The following is a 10,232-nucleotide window of genomic DNA, read 5'->3' on the forward strand; positions in this document are numbered from 1 at the left end:
ATCCTCCCGCCCAATATTGCTACTTTTGTTGAGCCACAAATTGAACAAAGACAATGGGGTTTCCTACAGAGACAGCCAAGGCAGGTCAATCTTTCTTGGGTAGTCGAGTTCTACTCTAACTTTTACCTGCCAACCCTGCAGTCTGTCTATGTCCGTCAGAAGCAAGTTCCCATTACAGAAGAAGCCATTCAACAAGCTCTGGGTCTCCCCCCTATTCCAGAAGGAATGGACGCCTTTCAAGAAGCCGCACTCAAGCGCCAGAAGTACCAATTTGACTGGGACGCCGTTCTCAGAGTTATCACATTACCTGGCAGCCGTTGGATCTACGGATACCATCGTACCCGCCCTAAGGGAATATTGGCTTCAGCACTTACCTTGGAGGCTCGCGTATGGGCACAGATCATGTCCCATTACGTCTTTCCGAGCACTCACGAGTCCTCCTTCACTACAGACATGGCCGTTCTACTATGGTGCATCCTTACAGACCAACCTCTGAGTCTACCAAGACATATCCGGAATGCCATGGGACACGTACAAATTGCAGGCAACCTACCTTTTCCCGCTTTAGTCTCAGATCTTGTCTCAGCCGCCGGAGTTTCCTACAGTGTTGGAGACACCAAAGCCATGCTTCCACGGGATGATCAGTATGTCCCTAATGGGAAATACCTCAGACTTCCAGCAGCCACTACAAGCCTTCCTACTGCACCAGTTGAAGACATTCCTTCTTTAACACCATAAGCACCTACAACAGACGAACTGCTCCAGTAGATAATCAAAAGGTTGGATCGGCAAGAACAGAAAGCGAAGTTAAGAGAGCGCCGTAACGAGCGCCGATTCAAACACCTCAAGGAGCTACTCAAGGGACACTTCAAGGACTCAGACACCCCGGACTCCACTTCCTTTACCAGCACAGGGAGCCATGATGGTCCCGACTATGGAGATACTGCTACCAGCCCACCCTTGTTCCTGACAGATGGCACCGAGGACGGTGCAAAGCCTTAAGTGTGGGGAGGTCGGTCAGTACCTGACTTCCGGAGGTAATTTCTCTTCCCTAGCACCAATAAATTAGGATATTTTAGTTAGATTTTCTTTCTTTTATAGAATAGGATAAATTGCTTAGTAATAGGTTGGTTGCATGCATGCTCTACTTGATTGAAAAGACAATAAGTTTCTTCTAAGACTCTATCTTTGGAACAAAATTTCACTAATTTTTAAAAATTTTTTTATGATAAATCTGCTTGAAGTTGTATTTGGAACATGATTTTTGAGCTAAAGAACACACAACCTGTGAGAATTTGAGCCTTTATGCATGGTTACATTATTTAACCATAAATATTTTATTCTTGTGTGTTTACTTCTCTATGATTGTAATCTATATTTTGTTTCATCCTATATGTCCAATATTTATTATATTTGTATGCTTGCATATGATTGAGGCCATTATTTGTTTAAACTCACTTATCCAAATTAAGCCTACCCTTTTCAATTACTTTTGTTAACCACTTTGAGCCTTTAAATCCCGTTTGTTCTATATTTCACCACATTACTAGCCTTAAGCGGAAAAACAATTGTATATCCCAAATTGAATCTTTGGTTAGCTTAAGATAGAATTGTGTGTGCTAGTTAAATATGGGAAATTGTGGGAACAAAAGTTATTAAGGGAATGTATCATGATAATGCAATGGAAATTTGGATACATACTCATGTGAAACTATAAGAATTAAAAATCTATGTGCATTGATAAGCTATGTTTATTTTTATGTCTATATAAAAAAAATCAATCAATAAATAAATAAGGGGACAAAATTACCCCAATGCTGAATTAAGAATTCAAAGATCAATGCACATATGATAAAATTAAAATAAAAAGTTGATACATGAGTATGGAATGTAAAAGGAAATTCTGGGTAGCTAGGTATGAATTCTAAGGTTACACTAAATATATATAGGTTGGGTTAAAGCTTGGGTTAATTAAAGATTCAATTTATAAGCTCACTTAACCATATATGTATCCCTACCCCTACCTTGGCCCCATTACAACCTTGAAAAGACCTCATGATGTTTGCATTGGTATATTAACTGTTGTTGATTGGTTAGGAGAAGAACAAAAGTTAGAGAGCATGATTAGAGAAGGATAGAGTGATTACCTTATACACTAGAGAGATTAGAGCGTACATACATCATCAGTGAGGGTTCAATGCTTGAATTTCCATGTTCCCTGCTTTCATGAGCTATCTTCTTGTACTTTTATCTGTCTTACTGTATAATGATAGAATTAGTTGAATTGATTTGCAATTATTTTGAAGAGCTTATTTACTTTTGATCAAGTGGGCAAGAATCATATAGTTGCATTCATATATATAGGATTGCATTGCATTGCATGAGTTTCTACATGTTCATACTTATTTATTTTATCTCCTTCAATTAAGCATGAGGACATGCTAATGTTTAAGTGTGGGGAGGTTGATAAACCACTATTTTATGGTTTATATTGTGTTTAATTGTGTGGTTTTATCATGATCCTTACCCACTTATTCATTAATTTAGCATGCATTTATATTTCCTTCCTGAAATTATTACATGATTGAAAACTGCTTCCTAGAGACTTTTAATTATGCATTTTAATTCTCCTTTATTCAATTCGATGCCGTGATCTGTGTGTTAAGCGTTTCAGGCTTTATGTGGCATGAATGAGTTGGAGATTAGAAAGGAAGCTAGCAAAATGGAAGGAACATAAGAAATTGAGGAGATAACCAGCAAGAAGTGACGCGGCCGCATGGCTCACACGACCGCGCGAAAGAGGAGAAATCGCAGTGACGCGGTCGCATGACTCATGCGACCGCGCGGATTGGAAAAAGCACAAGCGATGGGGAGGCATGGACGACGCGAACGCGTGGCAGGGAAAAACGCGAATGACGCGTCCGCATGGATGACGCGATCGCGTGACATGCGCGATCTGCATAATCTGCAGAATTCGCTGGGGGCGATTTTGGACCCTATTTTGACCCAATTTTCAGCCCAGAACAGCAGACTAGAGCCAGAGAACATGCAGAAACCAAAGACAACATTCATTTTACACAGTTTTAGTTTTAGATCTAGTTTACTCCTCCTCTAGGTTTTCTCTCTACACATTCATAGTTCTTAGGATTTAATTTTCGATTGCTCTTGCATTGGGACACTGAGAAGAGTTATTACCTCATCGAGATTTCGTCATTCTAGTTCGTTTTCTTTACTTGGTTTACTCTCCCATGTTCTTTGCTTTGTTTAATTTTACCATTGAAATATTTTTAGGATTATTTAATACAAGGATCACTTTTATTTTTAATTGACTATTTTGATTTTTATTTACAATGTCTTTCTTTAATTCCTTTTCATATGTTATGAATTTTACATTCACAATGAGCGAGTAGTTCCCTAACTTGATGGGGAGTTGATTGAAAGGAACCCTTGAGCTGGAAAGCTTAAAACAAAAATTGTAATTGGGTTTATGGTTGGATTTCCTTCTAGTCACTAACACCAATCTCTTTTAATTAAGTGGATTGCAACTTGTGAACAGACGTAGCATTCCAACTTGTTTGACTTTCCCTTACCTAGTAAAGGATAACTAAACAGGACAACCTTTAATTGTCAATTAATCTCGAGAGTGTTCCAACAATAACAGGGATTCCAACTAATTAACTCCCAGTCAAGGCTTTTATTTACATTATTCAAATTCTCCAATTTAATTCCCTGTTTACTCAACTCAAACCTTTTTAAAAACCTCTGATTAATAAAATAGCACACTTTTCTGCAACTCGTTGGGAGACGACCTGGGATTCATACTCCCAGTATTTTAATTTCAATTTTTTGTGACACCTTTCTAAATTGATAGGCAGATTTCTGGCGAGTTAAGAACTATACTTGTAACGTATATAAATTAACAATTTTTAATTCGCCAATTTCTGCTCGAATCAGGGGCCCACTTGGTGAGTGCTTGGGCTGAGCATTGAAGCTTTCACGTGTAGAGGTCTTCCTTGGAGTTAAATGCCAGTTTGTAACCTATTTCTGGCGTTTAACTCTGCTTTGCAACCTGTTTCTGGCGTTTAACTCCAGAATAGGGCAGAAGGCTGACGTTGAACGCCAATTTGCGTCGTCTAAACTCGAGCAAAGTATAGACTATTATATATTTCTAGAAAGCCCTGGATGTCTACTTTCCAACATAATTAAGAGCGCACCATTTGGATGCCTGTAGCTCCAGAAAATCTATTTTGAGTGCAGGGAGGTCAGAATCCAACAACATCTGCAGTCCTTCTTCAACCTCTAAATCTCATTTTTGCTCAAGTCCCTCAATTTCAGCCAGAAATTACCTGAAATCACAGAAAAACACACAAACTCATAGTAAAGTCCAGAAATGTGAATTTTATTTAAAAACTAATAAAAATATACTAAAAACTAACTAAATCATACTAAAAACTATGTAAAAACAATGCCAAAAAGCATATAAATTATCCGCTCATCACAACACCAAACTTAAATTGTTGCTTGTCCCCAAGCAACTGAAAATCAAATAGGATAAAAGAAGAGAATATACTATAAATTCCAAAATATCAATGAAACTTAGCTCCAATCAGATGAGCGGGACTAGTAGCTTTTTGCCTCTTGAATAGTTTTGGCATCTCACTTTATCCATTGAAGTTCAGAATGATTGGCATCTATAGGAACTTAGATTTCCGATAGTGTTATTGATTCTCCTAGTACAGTATGTTGATTCTTGAACACAGCTACTTTATGAGTCTTGGTCGTGGCCCTAAGCACTTTGTTTTCCAGTATTACCACCGGATACATAAATGCCACAGACACATAACTGGGTGAACCTTTTTAGATTGTGACTCAACTTTGCTAAAGACCCCAATTAGAGGTGTCCAGGGTTCTTAAGCACACTCTTTTTTGCTTTGGACATTGACTTTAACCGCTCAGTCTCAAGCTTTTGGCTTGACACCTTCACGTCACAAGCACATGGTTAGGGACAGCTTGGTTTAGCCGCTTAGGCCAGGATTTTATTCCTTTAGGCCCTCCTATCCACTGATGCTCAAAGCCTTGGATCCTTTTTATTACCCTTGCCTTTTGGTTTTAAGGGCTATTGGCTTTTTGCTCTTGCTTTTTCTTTTTCTTTCTCTCTTTTTTTTTGCCATTTTTCTTTTCTTTTTTTTTCCTCTTTTTTCGTAAGCTTTTGTATTCACTGCTTTTTCTTGCTTCAAGAATCAATTTTATGATTTTTCAGATTATCAATAACATTTTTCCTTTTTCATCATTCTTTCAAGAGCCAACATATTTAACATTCATAAACAACAATATCAAAAGACATATGCACTGTTCAAGCATTCATTCAGAAAATAAAAAGTATTGTCACCACATCAAAATAATTAAACTAATTTCAAGGATGAATTCGAAACCATGTACTTCTTGTTCTTTTGTTTTTAGAACAGTTTTCAATTAAGAGAGGTGATGGATTCATAGGACATTCATAGCTTTAAGACATAGACACTTAAACACTAATGATCATGTAATAAGACACAAACATAAACATAAAGCATAGTAAACAAAAAATAGGAAAATAAGAACAAGGAGATTAAGGAATGGGTCCACCTTAGTGAGGGTGACGTCTTCCTCTTCTTGAAGAACCAATGGTGCTCTTGAGCTCCTCTATGTCTCTTCCTTGTCTTTGTTGCTTCTCCCTTATAGCTCTTTGATCTTCTCTAATCTCATGGAGGATGATGATTGGTGCTCCATCCTTAGTTGTCCAATGTTGGAGCTTAATTCTCCTAGGGAAGTGTTGATTTTCTCCCAATAGTTTTGTGGAGGGAAGTGCATCCCTTGAGGCATCTCAGGGATTTCATGGTGAGGAATTTTCTCATGCTCTTATTGAGGTCCATGATCTTTTGTTTGCTCCATCCTCTTCTTAGTGATGGATTTGTCCTCTTCAATGAGGATGTCTCCCTCTATGTCAATTTCAGCCGAATTGCAGAGGTGACAAATGAGGTGAGGAAAGGCTAACCTTGCCAAAGTGGAGGACTTGTCAGCCACCTTGTAGAGTTCTTGAGGTATAATCTCATGAACTTCCACTTTCTTCCCAATCATGATACTATGGATCATGATGGCCCGGTCTATAGTAACTTCAGACCGGTTGCTAGTAGGAATGATTGAGCGTTGAATAAACTCCAACCATCCTCTAGCTACAGGCTTAAGGTCCAATCTTCTCAATTGAACCGGCTTGCCTCTTGAGTCAACTTTTCATTGAGCTCCTTCCATACATATGTCCATGAAGACTTGGTCCAACCTTTGATCAAAGTTGACCCTTCTAGTGTAGGGGCGTGCATTTTCTTCCATCATTGACAAGTTGAACGCCAGCCTTATATTTTCTGGACTAAAATCTAAGTATTTCCCCCGAAACATGGTAAGCCAATGCTTTGGATTCGGGTTCACACTTTGATCATGGTTCCTAGTGATCCATGCATTTACATAGAACTCTTGAACCATTAAGATCCCGACTTGTTGAATGGGGTTGTGAGAACTTCCCAAGCTCTTCTTCGGATCTCATGTCGGATCTCTGGATACTCATTCTTTTTTAGCTTAAAAGGAACCTCAGGGATCACTTTCTTCTTGGCCACAACTTCATAGAAGTGGTCTTGATGGACCTTTGAGATGAATCTCTCCATCTCCCATGACTCAGAGGTGGAAGCAATTGCCTTTCCTTTCCTCTTTCTTGAGGTTTCTCTGGCCTTAGGTGCCATTAATGGTTATGGAAAAACAAAAAGCAATGCTTTTATCACACCAAACTTAAAATGTTTGCTCGTCCCCGAGCAAAAGAAGAAAGAAAGAAGGAGAAAAAGAAGAAAAATGGAGGAGAGGGAGAGAGGTGTGTATTCGGCCAAGGGGAAGAAAAAAGGGTTGTGTTGTGTGGAAATGAAGAAGGAATGAGGGGTTTATATAGGAGTTGGGGGAGGTTTAGGGTTCGGCCATTATGGTTGAGTTTGGGAGGGAAAAGAGTTTGAATTTTGGAGGTAGGTGGGGTTTTTGGGGAAGAGAGGATGGATGTGAGTGGTGAAGAGGTGATGGGGAAGAGTGATTGAGGTGATTAGTGAAGGGTATTTGTGGAAGAGAGTTATGAAAAGGTGTGAAGAGGAGAGATGAAAATGTGGGGATCCTGTGGGGTCCACAAATCCTGAGGGAATCCTGTGGGGTCAAGGACTTAACATCCCTGCTCCAATTAGGCGTGTAAAACGCCCTTAGCATGCATGTCTGGCGTTAAACGCCAGCTTGCTGCTTGTTTTTAGCGTTAAACGCCCAAATATAGCCTGTTTCTGGCGTTTAACACAACTTCTATGCTCTGTTCTGGCGTTAAACGCCAGTTTGGTGCTTGTTTCTAGCGTTTAACACCAGCTTGATGCTTCTTTCAGGCGTTAAACGCCAGTTTGATGCTTCTTACTGGCGTTTGAATGCCAGTAAGTTCTTCCTCCAGGGTGAGCTATTTTTAAAGCTGTTTTTCATTTTGTTTTTGATTTTTCAGTAGTTTTTGTGACTCCACATGATCATCAACCTAAGAAAAATATAAAATAATAATAAAATAAAATAGATATAATTAAATAACATTAGGTTGCCTCCCAACAAGCGCTTCTTTAATGTCAATAGCTTGACAGTGAGCTCTCATGGAGCCTCACAGATGTTCAGAGCATTGTTGGAACCTCCCAACACCAAACTTAGAGTTTGAATGTAGGGGTTCAACACCAAACTTAGAGTTTGGTTGTGGCCTCCCAACACCAAACTTAGATTTTGACTGTGGGGGCTTTGGTTGACTCTGCAGTGAGAGAAGCTTTTCATGCTTACTCTCCATGGTTACAGAAAGAGATCCTTGAGTTTTAAACACAAGGTTGTCCTCATTCAGTTGAAGGACCAATTCTCCTCTGTCCACATCAATCACAGCTCTTGCTGTGGCTAGGAAGGGTCTTCCAAGGATGATGGATTCATCCTCATCCTTTCCAGTGTCTAGGATTATGAAATCAGCAGGGATGTAAAGGCCTTCAACCCTTACTAACACGTCCTCTACTTGTCCTTAAGCCTGTTTTCTTGAGTTGTCTGCCATCTCTAAAGAGATTCTGGCAGCTTGTACCTCGAAGATCCCAAGTTTCTCCATTACAGAGAGTGGCATTAAGTTTATTCCTGACCCCAGGTCACACAGAGCCTTCTCAAAGGTCATGGTGCCTATGTTACAGGGAATTAGAAATTTACCAGGATCCTGTTTTTTTTTAGATAATTTCTGCCTATCCAATGCATTTAGTTCATTGGTGAACAAGGGAGGTTCATCTTCCCAAGTCTCATTACCAAAAAATTTGGCATTCAGCTTCATGATTGTACCAAGGTACTTAGCAACTTACTCTTCAGTAATGTCTTCATCCTCTTCAGAGGATGAATACTCATCAGAGCTCATGAAGGGCAGAAGGAGGTTCAACGGAATCTCTATGGTCTCTAGATGAGCCTCAGATTCCTTTGGTTCCTCAAAGGGAAACTCCTTATTGGTTACTGAGCGTCCTAGGAGGTCTTCCTCACTAGGATTCACGTCCTCCTCCTCCTATTTGGGTTCGGCGACACCAAGTAAGGTAATGGCCTTGCACTCTCTTTTTGGATTCTCTTCTGTATTGCTTGGGAGAGTACTAGGAGGAGTTTCAGTGACCCTTTTACTCAGCTGGCCCACTTGTGCCTCCAAATTTCTAATAGAGGACCTTGTTTCATTCATGAAACTTAAAGTGGCCTTAGATAGATCAGAGACTATATTTACTAAGCTAGATGGATTATGCTCATAATTCTCTGTCTGTTGCTGAGTGGATGATGGAAAAGGCTTGCTATTGCTAAACCTGTTTCTTCCACCATTATTAAAGCCTTGTTGAGGCTTTTGTTGATCCTTCCATGAGAAATTTGGATGATTTCTCCATGAGTGATTATAGGTATTCCCATAGGGTTCCCCCATGTAATTCACCTCTACTATTGCAGGGTTCTCAGGATCATAAGCTTCTTCTTCAGAAGATGCCTCTTAAGTACTGTTGGATGCAGCTTGCAATCCATTCAGACTCTGATAAATCATATTGACTTGTTGAGTCAATATTTTATTCTGAGCCAATATGGCATTCAGAGTATCAATTTCAAGAACCCCCTTCCTCTGAGGCGTCCCATTACTCACAGGATTCCTTTCAAAAGTGTACATGAACTGGTTATTTGCAACCATGTCAATGAGTTCCTGAGCTTCTGCAGGCATTTTCTTTAGGTGAATGGATCCACCTGCAGAATGGTCCAATCACATCTTTGATAATTCAGACAGACCATCATAGAATATATCCAGGATAGTCCAATCTGAAAGCATGTCAGAAGGACACTTTTTGGTCAGTTGCTTATATCTCTCCCAAGCTTCATAGAGGGATTCGCCTTCTTTCTGTTTGAAGGTTTGAACATCCACTCTAAGCTTGCTAAGCTTTTGAGGAGGAAAGAACTTGGCTAAGAAAGCCGTGACCAGCTTATCCCAAGATTTCAGGCTATCTTTAGGTTGAGAGTCCAACCATATTCTAGCTCTGTCTCTTACAGCAAACGGGAAAAGCATAAGCCTGTAGACCTCGGAGTTAACCCCATTGGTCTTAACAGTATCACAGATCTGCAAGAATTCAGTTAAAAACTGAAAAGGATCTTCTGATAGAAGTCCATGAAACTTGCAGTTCTGTTGCATCAGAGAAACTAATTGAGGCTTTAGCTCAAAATTGTTTGCTCCAATGGTAGGGATTGAGATGCTTCTTCCATGTAAATTGGAATTTGGTGCAGTAAAGTCACCAAGCATCTTCCTTGCATTGTTATTATTTTTGGCCATGTCTCCTTCTTTTTCGTAAATTTCTGTCAGATTTTCTCTAGAGAGTTGTGTTTTAGCTTCCCTTAGCTTCCTCTTCAGAGTCCTTTCAGGTTCAGGATCAGCCTCAACAAGAATGTTCTTATCCTTGTTCCTGCTCATATGAAAAAGAAGAAAACAGAAAATAAAATATGGAATCCTCTATGTCACAGTATAGAGATTCCTTTATGTGAATAGAAGAAGAAAGGAATAGAAGAAGAGAAATTCGAACGCCAAGGGGAAGAGAGGGTTCGAATTTTTGAGATGAAGAGAAGTGTTAGTAAATAAATAAATAATTAGAAGGAGATGAGAGAGAGAAAAATTTTCGAAA

General features: G+C 39.5%; 1 non-coding gene across 1 annotated transcript; it reads left to right on the top strand.

Annotated features, from left to right (window-relative positions):
* Positions 1 to 9,385: 9,385 nt before the first annotated feature.
* On the top strand, positions 9,386 to 9,493 carry LOC148576886 (small nucleolar RNA R71). Its single transcript, XR_015903865.1, has one exon. It is a non-coding gene; the product is annotated as a small nucleolar RNA R71 (small nucleolar RNA).
* The last annotated feature ends 739 nt before the right edge of the window (positions 9,494 to 10,232 follow it).

Source organism: Arachis ipaensis, chromosome B1 (genome assembly GCF_059453495.1).
Source record: "Arachis ipaensis isolate K30076 ecotype BB chromosome B1, ASM5945349v1, whole genome shotgun sequence".
In the NCBI taxonomy this organism is placed as follows: domain Eukaryota; kingdom Viridiplantae; phylum Streptophyta; class Magnoliopsida; order Fabales; family Fabaceae; genus Arachis; species Arachis ipaensis.